This window comes from Tamandua tetradactyla, chromosome 3 (genome assembly GCF_023851605.1).
Source record: "Tamandua tetradactyla isolate mTamTet1 chromosome 3, mTamTet1.pri, whole genome shotgun sequence".
Lineage (NCBI taxonomy): Eukaryota > Metazoa > Chordata > Mammalia > Pilosa > Myrmecophagidae > Tamandua > Tamandua tetradactyla.
Genome location: NC_135329.1, coordinates 209057767 through 209076693, shown reverse-complemented (window position 1 = coordinate 209076693; position 18927 = coordinate 209057767). Strand labels below are relative to the sequence as shown.

The 18927-nt window shown below is 42.9% G+C and overlaps 1 protein-coding gene and 1 long non-coding RNA gene across 2 annotated transcripts in view; one reads left to right on the top strand and one right to left on the bottom strand.

The window, feature by feature from the left end:
* NGEF (neuronal guanine nucleotide exchange factor) overlaps nt 1-18927 on the top strand; it is a 124441-nt gene that overhangs the window by 43019 nt on the left and 62495 nt on the right. The gene's annotated exons all lie outside the window — the stretch shown is intronic.
* LOC143678233 (uncharacterized) lies at nt 8665-17501 on the bottom strand. Its single transcript, XR_013173120.1, has 5 exons — nt 17141-17501; nt 10694-10786; nt 10276-10467; nt 9960-10023; nt 8665-9453 (listed from the first exon to the last, which is right to left on the bottom strand). It is a non-coding gene; the product is annotated as an uncharacterized LOC143678233 (long non-coding RNA).

Here is an 18927-nt window from a genome sequence, read left to right as displayed (position 1 = left end):
TAACGGGAATGCTGTGTTTGGGAAATCCTTAACAGTACGTGAAGAGGAAGGCACTCCAAACATATCTACCGTAATTAGAATCTGGGTCTCGTGCAAGGGCACATCAAAGGGGACTAAGCAAGGTGAGAAGCAGTGGAACGGAGGTAAGAGTGACAGGGGCTGGAGGCAATAGATTAGGGGATTGAGGTCTTCAGAGAGCCAGGATGGGCCAGGAGCCAGTGCGCCAATTTGTGAGACGTCTGAGGGTAGCTATTGTCAGGGATTGGACGTTCCTCCTAGTGATCAGAGATGGTCCTCTCGATCTAGAATTGTCCTCAGCTCATCCACGTCCTCTTCCATAAGCCAACAAGCTGTGGCAGCTTTGGTGTTGATGGGCCAGGTAGCAGGAGGGAAGCATCATTACCAAGAAAGGTGTGTATAAAGAGAGGTGCAGAAAGGGAACTAACATTTGCTGAGCGCCTTTGCATACGCTATCTCATTAAATTCTCTTATTGCCCCTATTTCACAGACAGGAAAACTAAGACTCAACATTTAGTAACTAGCCTGAGTTTGAACAGCTAGTGAGAGGGCCAGGCCATGAGCCCAGAGGCCTCTGACTCCACACCCCATCATTTCTCCACTCAGTGCGTTGCCACGGATGGAGGCTTTGCCAGGGAGAACTTGGCTGTGAGAAGGAGGGCATTCCTTTTAACCTGGCCAGAGTAGGCAAAGCCCAGAGACATGGGAATTCCCGCCCTAGTCAAAGGTCAAATTGGTCCCTAAGGGATCAGCTCAAGTCACGGTGTTGTAAGTTGAGTCTTTATTTGCAAGAGGTGCAATGTCAGGAATCAGGGTTCTGTTGCCAGAAACATTTCATACCTCAAAAGTGCCAAATCGATAAGAATTAGAATTCTTAGAATCATTAGAATGAAGTTCTAATATGTGCTTTGGTATATTGATAATTAATATAGAAAATTAGGCTACATCATAAAATTTCAAATGGGGCAATTTTTCTGCATGAACTGTGCAGACTAATGTTTCTTAAACTATAAGTCCACTGATCTTGGGACTGAAGATGCCTTTGTCTTTCCCTGACACTGCCTGAGGGAATGACAGGTGTTCTTTATTGCTTCAAGAATGGTCAACCTGCATTAAACACTGGTGTCTCCTCCAGGATTGATACTCAGTGGGGCAACCAGAAGCAGCTGCAAGGGTGGGCCACTAGCCTACTCCTCTGGCTGGGTGGTATGGTACCTTCCTGGTTATTAAATATTATGAGATTAATTTCCTTTCTGTCTCAAAAATGGCCATTGCCACGAAACCCCTCATTGCCCCTAAAGACACATTATGACTCTGTGAAGTTTTGAATGCTAATACTGGACAAGGGCCAGTTTCCATCTTGGAAACTCTACATTTTCTATGGAAATGTACTTGTTCCACCTACATTATCCCTGGGGGCAGCTTATCAGATGTTCACAGATGCTAATTTGAGTGTTACTATGAAAGGCTTACAGTAAGAGAGTCGGCAAAGGCAAGGAACAAATGTGGAGTCATTGTAAGTTGGGGGCTGCTTCTTTTACCCAAGGAAGTTGTTTTTAGGTTTTGCCATTAATCTGTCATTTGGGGCCAAAATAGAGACTGAAGAAACCCTGCTCAACTCTAATCAAGTTTCTAGATCTAATTATCAATTTAGAGGAAACACCAGAGACAGAGGAACTGGTAAAACAACACCCTGGGGTTGCAATCCACAAAACTATGGGAAATGCTGCAGGACAAATGACCCAATTCCTGGACAAACAAATTGTAAGGGAAAAACAAGAGAGGACAAAAGACTAAAGATTGAAAAAGAGTAAAGAAGTATCAGCCTATTGCAATGTATAGACCTTATTTGAATGATTTTTGGAGCAAAACTGTGGGGGGGGGAGTCTAAAAGGCAATTAGAGAAATTTGTACTTTGGCGAGTTATTTGATGGTATCAAGAAATTATTATCAATTTTTAGGTGTGACAAGGGTATTATGGTTTTTTTTAAAGAGTCCTTATCTTCTAGAGATGCGCAATGAAATGTTTTGGAATGAATGATATGATGCCCAGGGAGGAGGGAGTGGGAGTGTAGATAAGAAAAGATTGGCCTTGAGTTGCTAACTGTTGAAACTGGGCAGTGTGTATTTAGGGAGTGTGTTATACTGTCCTTTCCACTTTTGTATATGTTTGACATTTTCCATAATAAAACATTTTTAGAAATGAAAAGGCAAAAATAAAAAAAAGAAAAAAAATGAAAAGGCAGGAGCTCCTTCCTCTAGGAGATTGGACAGAACCTTCGGCTCTTATTGTCCGAGTGGCCTGGGTGACAACAGCCGTAGGCACTTTGAAGGCCAGAGCACGTCTATTTGTGTTACCTCCTGAGCACCTGGCACATTTCCTGACACATTAGAGGCACCAATATGATTAATGAATGAGTGAATGTCATCTGGGCAGAGGTTGTGACCTGGGGACTTGGCCTGTTAAGGACACACCTGTGCAGACTGGTCCAGTACGGGTGAAGTTTCCAGTGGCCCAGGACTGTGTGAACCACAGACAATTAAAAATGTCACCGGAATGAGTGAATAGAATTCTCCCTGTAAGTGGCAGAAATGAAGCATCTCTCTCAGTATCTCTAATTCAGAGGGGTTTGCCTGTCCGCTGTCTTTGGGAGATAGCCCATTTTCTACCTCCCCCAGTAAGACAAGAGACCAAGTGCCCCTAGGATTTAAAAAAGCAATGGAAGCACCATAAATTTATTTCCTTTCTGGAAACCCTCTACCTGGGCACAAGCTGAGGCCCCGGCATGGCCCACCAGTTCTGTGGACCTTAAGTGAAGGACAATGAAAGCATTTGAAGGATCTCAGACCACTTGGACACGGCAACTGAAAAGGGCTTTGGATTCTCTGTCTCTGAAATTCCTTCTATTTTTACGCTGTCTTAAAACAATTATAACTGTGACTTATGTTTCTCAGTTTATGCAGCTAATTCCATATGCTTCTGACAGCTGTGTCTTCTTTTCAGCAGTTATAAATTCATTTCCCCTTTGGGACACTGAAGGGGCAAACTCCCCCACCTCCCCAATGACACCTCACTGCTATGGGCTGCAGGGCGAGAGGCTACTTCTGAGATGTCTCAGCAGACAAGTGTGGCATGGAGACGGATGTCCCAGTGCTCCCTCCCCTTGCTCGGTGTGGCCCTCCTGCTGAGACCTAACAGGACTAAGCCCAGCGGTGACCAGACAGAGGCTCAGGACTCTGGGACCAAACACTTGCAAGGAACCCAGATCTTCAGGAGTCAGATGGTAGATGTTCTCCCAGACTCGCTAATGCCCTTAACATTTAAAATAACAATAAGCAACATAAAAAGCTTTGGCTGTCCCGGGTTGAAGCATGGACTTTACCTACTCACAATGACATCTTTGGTAGTTTAAACTTTTTAGTGACATCTTATCACTTGTTAAATTATTCATTTAAGTTTATTTTGCCTTCTTCTTGGTTATTCTCCTTATTTTATCTTTTATTCTTTTCACTTTTAAGCTTCCTCACTTTGCCCTTTTACCCTTCCTTTTTATTTTCCTTCTATTTTGATCACCTTTAAAGTGCTTCCCCTTTGTATTTTAGCTCTATAATAATTACCCCTATTAAAATTCAAAGCTTCTGGCTTTGTTTTAATGTCGAATCCTTCATTTCTTTATTTTGTTTTTACCTTACTATTTAAATTTCTAAGCTGCTGGGAGTTGCTAGTTTTGACTTATTCCTTTATTTCTTTTTTAACTATAACCCTTCGTATGCCTTTTACTGCTTATAACTAATTTTTCGGTACCCTAATTTGGGCTCTTTTTATTTTATTGCTGTTATCTATACATCATGCATAGTTTTAATTAGTTTACTTCTTTTATTGGTCAGCAGCTTGTATTTTATTAGTGGTGTCTTTTTCTAATTCTGCTGAATCTTTAATTTTAAAGATGTTACCCGGCTGGCTCGTGGGTTGTGGGAGCAGGGTGGGGACCCCCTGTTAACTGTTTCTCTCGGCTTCAGGACCCAAGACCTGTCCTGACCTTGGGAGGCCCAGTCCTCCAGGCAGCGGGTCCTGGCAACAGGCGAGAGAAGAGAGAGGCCTAGGGCCGGGGCTTGAGGTTGGGGTCCTGTTCCTACCAGCCTTAGCAGCCCCCACCCCCCGGCAGTTCCCTCACACCATCAAGGGGGGATGGTTATTCAACCAGAACACACCTGAGCAGGGTCCAGCACACACCAGCGTATATAAAGTGCAGCTGTGCTCAGGGGAGGGGAGGGAAGGGGAGGGGGCCTTGAGGTGTGGTACGTTGGAGCCAGCGAGCCCAGGGCTCAAATCCAGGCAGGATGTGTCCTCTCTGGCTGGACTCTTGAGGACATCGCGTCTGGAACTCAGCTGCACTTTCCTCCTCCGTCTGTAAGACAGGCTCCTCCCAGGTGTGGGCAAACATTAGATGAAATCACACCTGTTGGTGCTGGCACTCAGTGAGGGTTCAAAGGGCGTCAGCTACTCCTAAAGGGAGGCACGACTAATCCACAAGCTCACGTTGAGTAAGACTTCCGAAAAGACCTGTTCTCTCGCTCCTAAAGCCTGGACATTGCCAAACTTCTTTCCCCCAGTGACCCTATGGGTCGATTCCATCGGGAAAGCTGCATGGAACAATTTTTTTTTTAAAGGGAAATCCTCTACTTCCGTTAAATGCAAAAATTCTTTATTCCGTCTATAGAAACTGCGAGTCTGAGTTTGCAAGGAAATGCTTCATAAAAGGAGTAAATTAAAAAAAAAAAACACTTCAAAACAAATCATAGAATATGTGCAGTATGGTTTCATTTTTATAAAATTCAAAAGTCTACCTAAATCTAATAGAAAAAGTCATAAAAAACTAAATTGAGAAATATTCTACAAAATAATTGAACCTGAAATCTTCTTAAGTGTTAAGATTACCAGAGTCAGGCAGACTGAGAAACTATTCCAGAGCAAAGGAAAACAAAGTGGCAAGACAACTGAATGTAATATGTGATTCTGAATTGGAGCTTTCTGTTACAGAGGACATTATCAGGACAATAGATGAAATTTGAGTAGGGTTTGAGAATTTGTTGGCAATAACGCTTCAAAGTTAATTTCCTGATTTTGTTAATTTCCTGATTTTGATGGCTGTATTTCGGTTATGTTGGAAAATAGGATAATCCTTGGTTGTAAATGCATATAAAAGTATTTAGGGATGATGAGATAACAGGTCAGCAACTTAGCCTCCAATAGTGTAGAAAAAAAATACTCTGTAATATGCTTGCAATTTTTTTTGGAGATTCTTTCAAAATGTAAATATATATATATTAACTATCTTGATGGAAAATATCAGGCTGCAAGTTGCAGGCTCTAAGTCCAGACCCCCTGGCTTGAACACTGCTCCTTCAATTTCCTAGGAGTGCCCTCAGGCAAGTTATTTAACCTTTCTGTACTTGGTTTGCTCATCTTTAAATTGAATGTAACAGTAGCACTTAACTCATAGGGCTATTATAAAGAAAAATTAAGTTTGTTTGTTTTTTTTTAAATTTTTTTATTAATAAAAAAATTAACAGGCAAAACATTAAGATATCATTCCATTCTACATATACAGTCAGTAATTCTTAATATCATCACATAGTTGCATATTCATCATTTCTAGAACATTTGCATTGATTTAGAAAAAAATAAAAAAGACAACAGAAAAAGAAATAAAACGATAACAGAAAAAAAAAGATTATACATGCCATACCCTTTACCCCTTGCTTTCATTTACCACTAGCACTTCAAACTAAATTTATTTTTAACATTTGTTCCCCCTATTATTTATTTATTTATTTTTAATTAATTAAAAAAAATTAACACAACATTTAGAAATCATTCCATTCTACATATGCAATCAGTAATTCTTAATATCATCACATAGATGTATGATCATCATTTCTTAGTACATTTGCATCGATTTAGGAAAAGAACTAGCAAAACAACAGAAAAAGATATAGAATGATAATATAGAGAAAAAAATAAAAATAATAATAATAAAAAATAAAAAATAAAAAATATAAAAAAACACAAACAAACAAACAAAAAAACTATAGCTCAGATGCAGCTTCATTCAGTGTTTTAACAAAATTACATTACAATTAGGTAGTATTGTGCTAAGTTTGTTTTTTAAGTTAATATCTGTAAAGTACTTACTGAACAACCATTATTGGTACCCAGTGCATGTGATTGGAAAGCATGCTCTCCGGCTTCTCCCCCACCCCCCACTGTCACTTAAGTAGGTCTGCAATAAGGAGCTCCCACTAATCAGCCTGGTTAGGCTCCCCGCGCAGGGTGAGGGCACCCCCCCCCAAAAGACCACCCTCACTTCCAATGCCAACCACAGGTTCAAGATTAGCGGGGTCACCCTCACTTCTGACCTACGGGCTACAAATTCGGGGGTTCCCACTATCCCCTTAGGTTCAATCATTTGCTAGTATGACCCAGAGCTCAGAAAGTGCTGTGCTTGCGATTACCATTTTATTATCGCCAAACAGGGTACAAATAAGAAAGAGCCCAAAGATGTGTAAGGCAAAGTCTGGGAAGGTCTCGAAAGCAAAGCTTTCAGGGTCCTCCCCCCATGGAGTCAGGATGCCTCACTCTCCCAGCCAAAATGTATGACAGTACTCAACGAATACCGTCAACCGGGGTTGCTCACCCAAGCTCTGGTGTCCAGGGTTTTTACTGGCCTTCCGTTGTGTGGGCATGATTGATGGACTCATTGGCCATAAGACTGAACTCAACCCCCTCCCCAGAGGTAGGGCTGAGACAGTGGTGGCTCAAAGCCCAACCCTTCAGCCGCATGGTTGGTCTTTCTAGTGTGGCCGGGCCCCCTCCCAAGACCACTTTTGGGTGGGCCCCACCTTGAGTCTTCTAATTGCCATAAACTCTCAAGTTGAGGGGGTCATTCATCACTGGAAATTCCCAGTGTTCAGAGCTCCCCCCAACTCCCCAGGAGCTGGGACAAAGGCCAGACTTCTCCTTGGGTACAGCTGATTCTTCACTGCACAGTTTCTATTCATTCTTCAGGTCCCAGCTTTACTGAGAGCCTTCCCAACAGCCCTCCTTCAGGCTTCCTACCCCGGGCTGCCTTAGAAACCTCTCTTGAACTCCTAGAATATCACATAATACTCCCATCACAGGCACTGATTTATAATTTCCTGATGACTTAGCTGTTTCCTCTATTAGATAATAGCTAACTCAAGGGCTGGGCTGTTGGTAATGAGTGAATGAATGAATGAATGAATGACTTCAATGTGTGAATCCTCTGCTATAGACTCTAGAAGGACAGAAACCCTCCTTTAAGTATTCCAGTGCCCCAGTCCGCCTGGTGTCATCAAGTGTAGTCCATGTACAAGCCTCTCCCACCCTCTCAGAACGGGGAGTGGAGTCCACAGCCTGAGCTTCTGTCCACAGCAGCCCCAACCACAAATGAGCAGTTGCCTCCTTAGACGATCTAGAATAAAGACTTTTTGTGGTTAACTGCTCTAAAATGAAAATCATTCATTTTGGCAGATGCCTCTCTCCTGCAAACCTGATGAATCAAGTCATCTATGTGTGAATAAGTCAATTCATTTATTCATTTAATGACTATTTATGGAATACCTCCACTGTTCGAGTGCTGGTTTCTATCAGAAAACTCCCTATTTGGTGACTCAGGCAGATATTTAGCAACCACTCCCCGTCCCCTTTCCACCAGGGGCGTCCTGGGAAGTGCCACTGCCCCAAAGCTGGTTTGCATGAGCCCGTTGTTGGGTGTTACTTGTGTGGCCTTCCTGGGGCCCTGCTTGGGAATGTCTTCTGGCCCCAATCCCTCCCCACAGAGGGAACTCTGGGCCTTGGCTGCTGTGACTGTGTGTCCCAGAATAAACTCTGGGTCTAGGCAGATTAGCCTTAGGCGGCTGAGAACTTTGGTCCCACTTCCTGATTCCCATAAAAGGATGCACGTAACCATGGCCTTATTTCTAAAGATCTTCCGAATCCCCCCACAGAGTATCCACAATTCAGGCCCTCACCTCCAACTTCAGCCCCACCCTGTCTTCAGCAGAACCTGCAGAGGCTGCCTCGAAGATCTCAAGAGTCTGGGTTTATCTCTGGATTGTACCAGCCGTGTGGTTGCACTATGTCCACTTAAACCTTCGCTCCACCCCCTCAAATCTAGCAGAAAGGCCCCCACCACCTGCATTTTGATACTGTACCCCTGGTTTATGCTAAGAGATGCTGTTAAAAAACACCACGGAAAACCTCCTGTTTACATGGACTTCGGAGATGCCACGGAGCATGTCATCTTTCATGTGGTGTGAAAACCCAGGGGAGAAATTACTTGTTTCACCCTCAACAATGCACTGGGATTTCCATTGCACATGGCTGGGAGGGGCTGCAGAGACAGCAAAGAGCAAGTGAGGGGGCCTTCAGCACCCTGGGGGTACCCAAGTGCAGCCAAGCGCACAGAGCCCTGGTAGGGAGTGCTCCACCTCCCCGCTTCCTTTCTCTCTCTGACATGGGTAATTGGCGCTGTCGGCCTCTTAAACCTTGACGCTGCCAGTCATGCAACTATAAAACCTCCAAATTAAGATCTTGACTCCACAGTGTAGAATAATAGCATGCTCTATTTTGGCCAAGTTTAATTACCATGCCAGGGTTCAGGTTTTCCCAGGTTGCCAAGTCACATGTCTGCAGAGAGAAGGCTGCCGTGCCTTCAACTTGGGAAGGAAGAACCAAGAGCCTGGATGCCAGCAAACGAAGTGCCACAGCTGGATTTGGGTTCAGGGTGGAGCGTTGAATAGCAGGTGGCCCGTTTCACAGAACCAGTCTGTTATAGCTAAAGAGGGCCACAGGGAGGGCAGGTTTGGAAAACCCCATGGTGCCATGGGGCAGCTCAGGCCCCGATGGAGAGAGCTCAAGGGACAGCAGCTTTGGCGAAAAGTCTCAGTGTCTTTGGCCACTTTGGAGTCTTTGCTTTGGCAAGTGCCGAACTCCGAAAATGGGACAGTCATACTGGTCGCCTTCATAACTTCTCTGGCAAAATGCTGGTGGAATGTGAAGCAGGAAGCTGGCTCAACTGCTTGGTCCTCACGGCCTTGTATGACCCCCTCTGGTTGAGTGAGGGCTGGACTTAGTGACCCTTCTAACAAACAGTTGGACGTGATGGTGCATGAGCAGGAGGCGAGATTCTAAAAGGCAGTGTGGCATCCTTCCTTCCCTGCTTGGATCACTTGCTCTGGGGAAGCCAGCTGCCATGATGTGAGGACACGCAGACAGCCTGCGGAGAGGTGCACGTGGCGAGGTGCTGACGCTTTCTGCCCGCGACCAGGTGAGGGAGTTTGGAAGTGGAGTCTTTGCTCTGGGCCAGCAGCTTGACAACAACCACAGACAGAAGCACCACCTTCCTGACTCTTAGAAACCAAAGGAGAGAATAAATATTGCTATTACGTCTTCACGTCTTGGGCTCGCTTGTTACACAGCAGTAGATAGCTAATACAGAATAGAAACATTCTATCATCTTTGCTTATCACCACTAGGAAAAGAAGGTAAATTCTATTTACAAATATCCAATGTTGGACAAAATGCTTGGCATCCAGTCCCTGCCAGCTCAGACCCCACTGGCTTCCTAAATGCTCCCCATGCCAAGATTTTAGCTGCCCCCTCCCCGCGGCCCCCCACCCCCACCCCCTGCCTTCCACACAGCCCTCAGGCAATGGCTGAGTGATGCTGAAGTCTAAAACCCCAGCTTCCTTGTCACAGCTGGGGATAAACTCTGGGGGATATTTATATTCCAGAGTCCCCTGCGGGAGCAGCTGGAGCTGATGCTTTGATCCTTGCTTGTTTTTTCCCTCTTCCCTGTCCTGTTTCCCCTGCTTGTTCCTTGGCTTCTTCTGCAAGCTCTACCTTAATGACTCACTTGTTCATGAATCTTCATCTCCAGGGAACCTGACCTAAAATACCCTTGTTAAAATCCAGCCTTCCTGGGAAGAAAACAAAAGAAGACACCATCTCTTACTGAAATTTTCCTTCACGTTATGAGATTCTTAAAGAAATACTTCTATCTCTGTATTTAATCAAGATAAATTGAAACAAAGAAAATATGTTTGCAACTTTAAATATATCATTTATCCTATAATTTTTCAAAAATGATTTACTGTATAAATAAATGAAATAATGGGCCCTCCAAAGCCTGGCCTTTCAAGCTACACTGGTACCACACTATAGCATCTCACCTGGGCACTGGCTCATGGGTGCTCCTTAAGGTCACTGGAAGGCAGTAAGCGGCTGGCCACGTCCCCGACACCCCAGCAGAAGCTGTGATGTGTACATCTGTGATGCCCAACACTCACTCACTGAACAAGTGCAGACTGAATCATCGGCAGCTCGCATACATCTATCAACTGTTCTTTCTTCCAGATCTTTTCCTGAAGAATGTGGTAAAGTCAATTCTACGCTAGTAAAAAAGAGACTGAGCTGGCAGGCAATGCAGGTCGGATCCTGATGCAAACAGTTTCAGATCGAACTGTCTCCAATGGGATAGGAGGGCGCGTGGCGGCTAGAGGGTCTCCCGGAAGTGACGGGAGGTCATGGGCAACGGCACAGGGCTGAGGGGACTGCCCCAGACCCCTCATCCCCCCACTCCCCACCTACCTGGACCCGGGATGGCAGGCGTCTGAGGAGAAGTGGGGGGAGCTGCAGTGCAGACCAGAGGCTGCCCCGGCCCAGCTGCTTTGGCTGCTGTCCCTGTAAAGTCAACGTCCTCCTGTCTTGCCCACCTGAAAGCAGGGGGCTGGGCCCAAAGACCCTGAAAGGCTCTCCCTGGCTCCCAGATCCTTGTCTCCCAGCTGAGTGAGGGATGGGGGCTTACCCAGCCCCCTGCCCCACATGCCAGTGGGGAAGTGGGAGCCAGGATTCCCGGGTGTCCCGGGTGGGTAGCTGCAGAGCTGGGCCCCTGCCCCTCACTCGCCATCCATCGGCTGCCACTGATTCACTGATTCCCTTTAGAAATCCTTTAGAAATAAGTTCTTTTTCTATAAAGGTCCACATTAAAAACAAAAAATATCTGGGCAAAGCCTCACACACCATACTTACATTTTAAAATTAAAATGGGCCAAGAGATATGAAAAAATATTATTCACACACACACACAAAAGAAGAATACAAATAGATCATACACAACAACAACAAAAGTCCAACCTCACTAATAAAGAAATGCAAAATAAAACAGGATATCGTTTCTTGATCTGTCAAGTTGGCCAAGATTTTTTTAAATTATCTTATTGAGTACTGGAAAGAGTGCAGGTACACTGGTTGGGTGAAAACAGACGTAACCTTTTGTGATTTTATACTATACAAAGAAAGCAATAAAATGCTTCTAATCTTTGACTAAGAGTTTACCCTGAGAAAATAATCAGGAATCAGGCAGTGATCATCATCACTGAGCTATTGCATGTCACTGAGTCAGATGATATATGTTTATTGACTGCCCACCACCAGCCAAGCTTTGTCCTAGGTCCTGGGGACCAGGGGACCATGCGCTCTGCCAAGGGGTTCACATCGGAGTGGGTGCTGGCACCCCAGAGTTTCCAAGCTCGACAAGCCATTTGGCAAAGGTGCCTTCCTTCCCCCAAACTTACTACCACCCCAAACTCAATATTTTATATGCCTTACACCAAACTATGTCTAACCTTGATTGTTAATACGATTTTTTTCAAAAATTTATTTATTTGTTAATTTAAAAAATTAAGAACAAACAAACAGAAACATTAACATATCATTCCGTTCTACCTATATAATCAGTAATTCTCAATATCATCACATAGTTGCATATTCATCACTTCTTAGAACATTTGCATCAGTTCAGAAAAAGAAATAAAAAGACATCAGAAAAAGAAATAAAACAATAACAGAGGGGAAAAAAAAAGATTATACATACCATACCCTTACCCCTCGCTTTCATTGATCACTAGCATTTCAAACTAAATTTATCTTAACATTTGTTCCCCCTATTATTTATTTTTATTCCATATGTTCTACTCATCTGTTGACATGGTAGATAAAAGGAGCATCAGACACAAGGTTTTCACAATCACACAGTCACATTGTGAAAGCTATGTCATTATTCAATCATCCTCAAGAAACATGGCTACTGGAATACAGCTCTACATTTTCAGGCAGTTCACTCCAGCCTCTCCACTACATCTTGAATAACAAGGTGATATCTACTTAATGCATAAGAATAACTTCCAGGGTAACCTCTCGACTCTGTTTGGAATCTCTCAGCCATTGACACTTTCTCTCATTTCACTCTTCCCCCTCCCTTGATGCTGAGTCTCAACTCATTCCATGATTTCTGTCCCACGTTGCCAGGAAGGTCCACACCCCTGGGAGTCATGTCCCACGTAGACAGGGCGAGGGTGGTGAGTTTGCTTGTTGTGTTGGCTGGAGAGAGAGGCCACATCTGAGCAACAAAAGAGGTTCTCTTGGGGGTGACTCTTAGGCCTAAATTTTAAGTAGACTTGATCTATCCTTTGTGGGGTTAAGTTTCCTATGAACAAACCCCAAGACTGGGGGTGCAGCCTATAGCTTTGGTTGTCCACACTGCTTGTGAGAATATCAAGAATTCAACTTGGGGAAGTTGAATTTCTCCCCATTCTCACCATTCCCGGAAGGGGGCTTTGCAAATACTTTTCCACTCACTGATCGAATCACTCTGGGATTCATCGGGGCATCACTCTGGACAAACCAACAAAATCTCATGTCCTACCCAAGGTTCCAAGTACTTATGGTGTTTAATCAAGCTATTTACATAAGTTATATTAGGAAATGCACTAGTCAAAATATAAATTTTGTACCAAACAAATATTTTTTGCTTTAGCTTCACACATAAGGTGAAATTTTAAAATACTAATTACCATCTATTTTCAGCACCCTGCAATAATGACATTCCTTTGTTCTTCCTCATGCACAAACATTTTTAAAATTTGTACATTTAGTCACTATTATTATACACTCTAGGCATTCCTAGCTTATACCATCTCAGTCTTCATTGTCTATCTTTCTTTCTGATTTCATTTGTGCCCCCAGCCCTCCTCCCTCTATCATTCTCACATTCAGCTTCATTCAGTGTTTTAACATAATTGTATTACAGTTAGGTAGTATTGTGTTGTCCATTTCTGAGTTTTTATATTCAGTCCTGTTGTACAATCTGTATCCCTTCAGCTCCAATTACCTAATATCTTACCCTATTTCTATCTCCTGATAGTCTCTGTTACCAACAAAATAGTCCAAGTTTATTCATTAATGTCAGTTCATATCAGTGAGACCATACAGTATTTGTCCTTTTGTTTTTGGCTAATTTCACTCAGCGTAATATTCTCAGGGTCCATTCATGTTGTTATATACTTCGTAACTTTATTCTGTCTTACAGCTGCTTAATATTCCATAGTATGTATATACCACAGTTTGTTTAGCCACTCGTCTGTTGATGAACATTTTGTCTGTTTCCATCGCTTTGCAATTGTAAATAATGCTGCTATAAACATTGGTGGCAAATGTCCGTTTGTGTCTTTGCCCTTACGTCCTTTGAGTAGATACCTAGCAATGGTATTGCTGGGTCGTATGGCAATTCTATATTCAGCTTTTTGAGGAACCGCCAAACTGCCTTCCACAGCGGTTGCACCATTTGACATTCCCACCAACAGTGGATAAGTGTGCCTCTTTCTCCGCATCCTCTCCAGCACTTGTCATTTTCTGTTTTGTTGATAATGGCCATTCTGGTGGGTGTGAGATGATGTCTCATTGTGGTTTTGATTTGCATTTCTCTAATGGCCAGGGAAGTTCATGTGCCTTTTGGAATTTGTATTTCCTCTTCTGGGAAGTGTCTGTTCCAGTCTTTTTCCCATATTGTAATTGGATTGGCTGTCTTTTTGTTGTTGAGTTGAACAATCTCTTTATAAATTCTGGATACTAGACCTTTATAATATGATTTTTAAAAAACCAAATGTGCTCCTTCTCTAAATCCTTCATTTTTCCCTCTTCCCCAATTTTTAACAAGAAAAGTTTCAAACTTATAGAAAAGTTGAAAGAATAGTACAATGAACTCCTGTGTAGCCTCACTCTAATTTAAGAAATTAGCACGATAAATTGCAGACATTGTAACACTTCAACTCTAAATACCCAGAGTGCAGCCCCTAAGAAAAAGAATTTTCATCTACATAATCACAGCACCATTAGCACATCTACGAAAATGAGCAATCAATCCATAATATATCTAATATCCAAGCTATATTTATATTTCCTCAATTGTCCTCGAAATGCCTTGTACAGCTGGGATTTGTGAATCAGGATCTAATCCAGTTTCAAGCGCTACATTTGTTTGTTTGCTCTTTTTCGACTTCTGTAATCCAAAACAGTCTGTTTGATTTTCTTTTCATGACTGGCATTTTAAAAATCCAGGCTTATTATCTTGTAGAATGTCCCCCATTGCGGAGCTGTCTGCTTCTTGATGTAGTGTTTTCGCTTGTTCCTTCCTCCCTGTATTTCCTTTAAACTGGAAGTTAGGTCTAGACACTTGATTAGTTTCAAGTTAAACCCCTTTAGCAAGAATGCATCCAGGTGATGTGTGTGCTACAAATTGCATTGCATCAGGAGGCTCTGATGTCAGCGTCTCTCACTACTCCCGACACTAAATTTGATCACTTGGTTAATTTGCAGTTAGCAGCTCACTCCCAAGTAAAGGTACTTCTTTCCTTTTGTAACTAGTAAGTTATCTGTACAGTGATAAGCCCCTGTGAATATCCTCTTTCCCATTAGCCTTTCATCCAGTGGCCTTCAACAGCCATAGATACTCCTTGCCTGAGTCAACTATTAAATTGGGAATGGCAATATGGAGATGTTCTATTATTCCTACTAATATTGGTTAATGTCTGTGATTAAGACATTCTCCCCACCTCCATTTTGTTTTGTGGTTTATTTGGCTTTTGAGTATCATGACGAACTCAGGGTTGGTTTGTTTTTAATTCAGTGTGTTTCCATTACTGTCATTTTCCTTTTTGACATTCATATTGTCCCAAATTCGGCCAGTGGGAGTCTCTTCCATGGGTACTATGTGCCACTGGGATATCCCTTTCTGTCTTTGAGCACTTTCTCATCTTCTGACACACCAAGATATTTCCAGCTCTACCTTGTCCTTTGCATATCCCAGACCTGGAATCAGCCATTCATCCAAGGAGCCCTGGTTCCTTTTAGTGGAGAATGATATTTAGAAACCAAGATGCAAATGCCAGGTGTGCTTATTGCCACTGGAGAGTCACAGCTTCTTGGACTTTCCAGTGAACGGAGCTAGGAAGTATGTAGATGCAGTGTGTGTGAGTTCATATGGATACCTCCAATTCCAAGCCAAAGCAACCCAGCATTCTTCCTCGCTTTCCCTATTCCGTATTTTAATCTCCCCTTTCTAATAGCAAGGACACTGATATATGTACATTAATATATTGTACATATTGTTCTATTCTACAAATGCACAAAAAAGAATGTCAAAATTACTGGTCCTATACCATAACCGACAACAAACTACTAAATAAAGTTTAAGATATCTTTGCTTGTTTTTAATCCTCAAATAGATCTCAGTAAGGGTCCAAAGTTATAGTACTATGTCCAAAAAATATTTGAATTAATTTTTTCCTGTGTGGTTCTATTATCAGCTTGATAATCACTTAGGCTCATTTGTTTCTGTTTATTTTCAGAACTAAGGTTTGATTTTCTCCATACTTTAAATTTTTATTTTATTATTTGAATACACAAAGCATCTACATGGATCTACAGGGTTTACAAGGCAAAGCTCTACAAAAAGGTACATTCAGGAAAGTCCTGTCCTCTATCCCCACCTCTGGAAGCAACCATCTCCATTCATTTCTCATTTTTCCTCTCTATGTTTCTTCCTGGGGCAGGGGAGTCGGGGTGGGGGTGTGGGGGTGTGTGGGAAGTGTGTATACAACCTCTCCTTCTTTATCTCACAACAGGTAGCACTCCTTACATGCTTTTTCATATCTTGTGTCTTCCCCTAACACTGGAAGCCTCTCCATCTCGAGAGACCTTCCCTACTCTTATTTTGACAACTGCATTGTACTCTTCTCTGGGGCCGTACCATAGCTTATTCCAGCAGTCTCCTTTGGGTGGGCATTAGGATGTTTCCAATATTTTGCTATTGATAGACGATGCCACAAGGAACACCCTTGTGCATAGCTTGTGTCGTATTTGAGGGTGCACAAGTACAGGGTACATTCCTACAAGTGGGGCTGCATGGGTAGTTCTGCTGGTTATGGACAAATTCTTTTCCACGTGGGGCCAGACAATTTTGCTCACCCACCGGCAAAGGTAGGCAAGTGCCTGTTTCCCCTGCAGATCTGAAAAGTCCTTCTATAGCAGTGGGTACAATCCAGGAACTTAGAGTGCTCCATCGTGGCAGCAGTGGCACAAAGGACATTCACAGCAGGTTTGGCACTGAAGCTGGGGACTTTGGACGAAGCAGCGATATCATATATTCTAAGATGTTCCCAACAGGAAGGAATTTTTCAGTTCTGTGATTTTTTCTGACACATGCCTATCATTTTCTCTCTCTTGTAAGAATCCATCACTTGTTAGAGAAAGCACTCAACCAATGACAGGTTAGAATCTCTTTCTGTTTAAAGAGCAAATGCTAATTTCAAGTGGAAGTATGCATTTCTAGCAAGCTGAAGACAGGGTGGGGTGACAGCAATAGGTCAGGAGAAAAGGGGAGCCTGCTCAAGGCCATCAATTTACCCTGAGCCAAGAAAGATAAATGGGGCCCAGAGAGCTCGCTGAATCTGTGACAAACAATGAGCTACTCCAAGGGCTTAGCAACAGTTTTGAAAAAGCAATAATTTACCATGCAATCTTCACGGCATGCCATATATGAGACACAGGTTTAAAATTAGGAAAAGAGGCATTAACGGGTCAGCCCAGAGAAGGGTTGAAAAGTAAGGAGGTGCAAAACATGAGGACAGTTTCACTTCTTTGTTGGTAAACTTATTTCTCCCAGAAAAATAAGGGTACTTTAGCTAAAGTTGTACTCACCTTTAAGGGAGTGGCAAAGACAGTGGGCTTGGATTTAGTGTATGAAATGAAAAGAGAGTAATTTACCAAGAGGCACCGGGACCATACCAAACGTTTATCTCCCATATCAGCCTCCATTCAGCAAATAGATGCTGAGCCCCTGCAGTGTCCCTTAAATCAGGCTGAGCCCTGTTTCCGTGCACAGTCCAGGACAGATGAGTCGTTCTCAAACAAAGTGATCCAAGCCACAAAAGAAGCCCAAGTGAGGTGCCGCAGGAGATCCTCAGAGCAAGCCATTACAGCCAGCAGCAGGATGGGGGACAGGAGGGCTTCCTGGAGGAGGTGGCATTTGAGCAAGGCCAGCCCTGCTTCAGACGGCAGAGAGCACAGGAAGAGCATGTGGTGTTAGGAGGACCTTCCTTTATGACTCCTTTGATGGGATCATGGCTCAGTTGACAGGAAGAAGCATTTTGGCCGGAGGTGGTACCTGTGGGTTTATGGAAAGAAAGGAGGGATTTCTGGAAGAGGGACTATTTTTATAACCAGGCAGATTCGAATAACAGGTAAGTGCTTTAAGTTTAACAATGCCAGGAAGTAATTTACTGTAAAATTTTGAATTCGTGATTCTATGGAAATTGAAGAGCTTTTTCAAAGATAGATTTTACGTAATGAGTTGAGGTGTTTCTCCCCCAGTAAACCCAGAGAATACAAAACAGCCTGCAAGTCGCATCAGGAGCCCGGGTGATCCCATCAAGCTTTAAACTCTTGCTCTAAATTTGTGCATATTAGGTGACTAATGTTTTTAAAGTACATTTTATTTCTTATTACATAAGTGACACATTTATGACACAAAAATTGTAAACACCTATGAGTAAAAAGATTCCCTGAGAATCCAACCGATGAGATATAAGTTCTGTGAAATGTTTTTGATGATCATTCTTCCAGTCATTTCAAAAGCATTCATGTATGCTTAAAACTCCATATATATCTATTTATAAACAAAAGAAGATCATACTACCTTCTTGGCTTGGAACCTGCTTTTTTATTTAATATATTATGGACATCTTTCAGATGATTAAATATTCTTATAAATAATTTTAATGGTACATTGTAGCAGTCATGATTTAAATAACCAATCTCTAGTTTCCAAGTATTTCACATTGTAAACAACACTAGAATAAACATCCTGGCAGATGTTTGTTTGTTTTGGGGGGGGCAGCATGGGCAGGCTCTGGGATTCAAACCTGGGTCTCTGGCACGGCAGGTGAGAATTCTGCCACCGAGCCACCGTTGCACCGCCCGCCGATGTTTGTTTTGTACAGAATCCTAACTCGTTATGACTTACCCCTAGAAGTAGAAGTAGAAGTTCCCCGGAGAGTATGAATAGTTGCAGGTTTATGATATGTGTTCCTGGATTTTCCTCCAGAAAGTTCATTCCAAGTCACATGCCTGCCCCCAGAGGCAAGTGACAGTTCCCATGCCCTGGCTGGCACTGGTTGCTCATTTTAAAAATTCTTTGATTGCTGTGCGTCTGATATGTTTTTTAAATATCGCATGTTCTCCATATGAGAGTCTTGTTAACAGGTACACTGCCATCACCAGTTCTCTTGTAAGACTATCTGAAATAGAAATGTCAGTAAACTAACAAAAGCTCTGAATTCCTAGGAAGAGAGGCATTTTGTCACCATTCCTGTGGGCAGTCAAGGACCTGGAACCAGGAGTGCTGGTAGACCTGTCTCAACTTGCAAACAGATTGGTCTTTTTTAGAAGACTTGAGGTCCATAACCATTAGACCTGGTGACTCCACA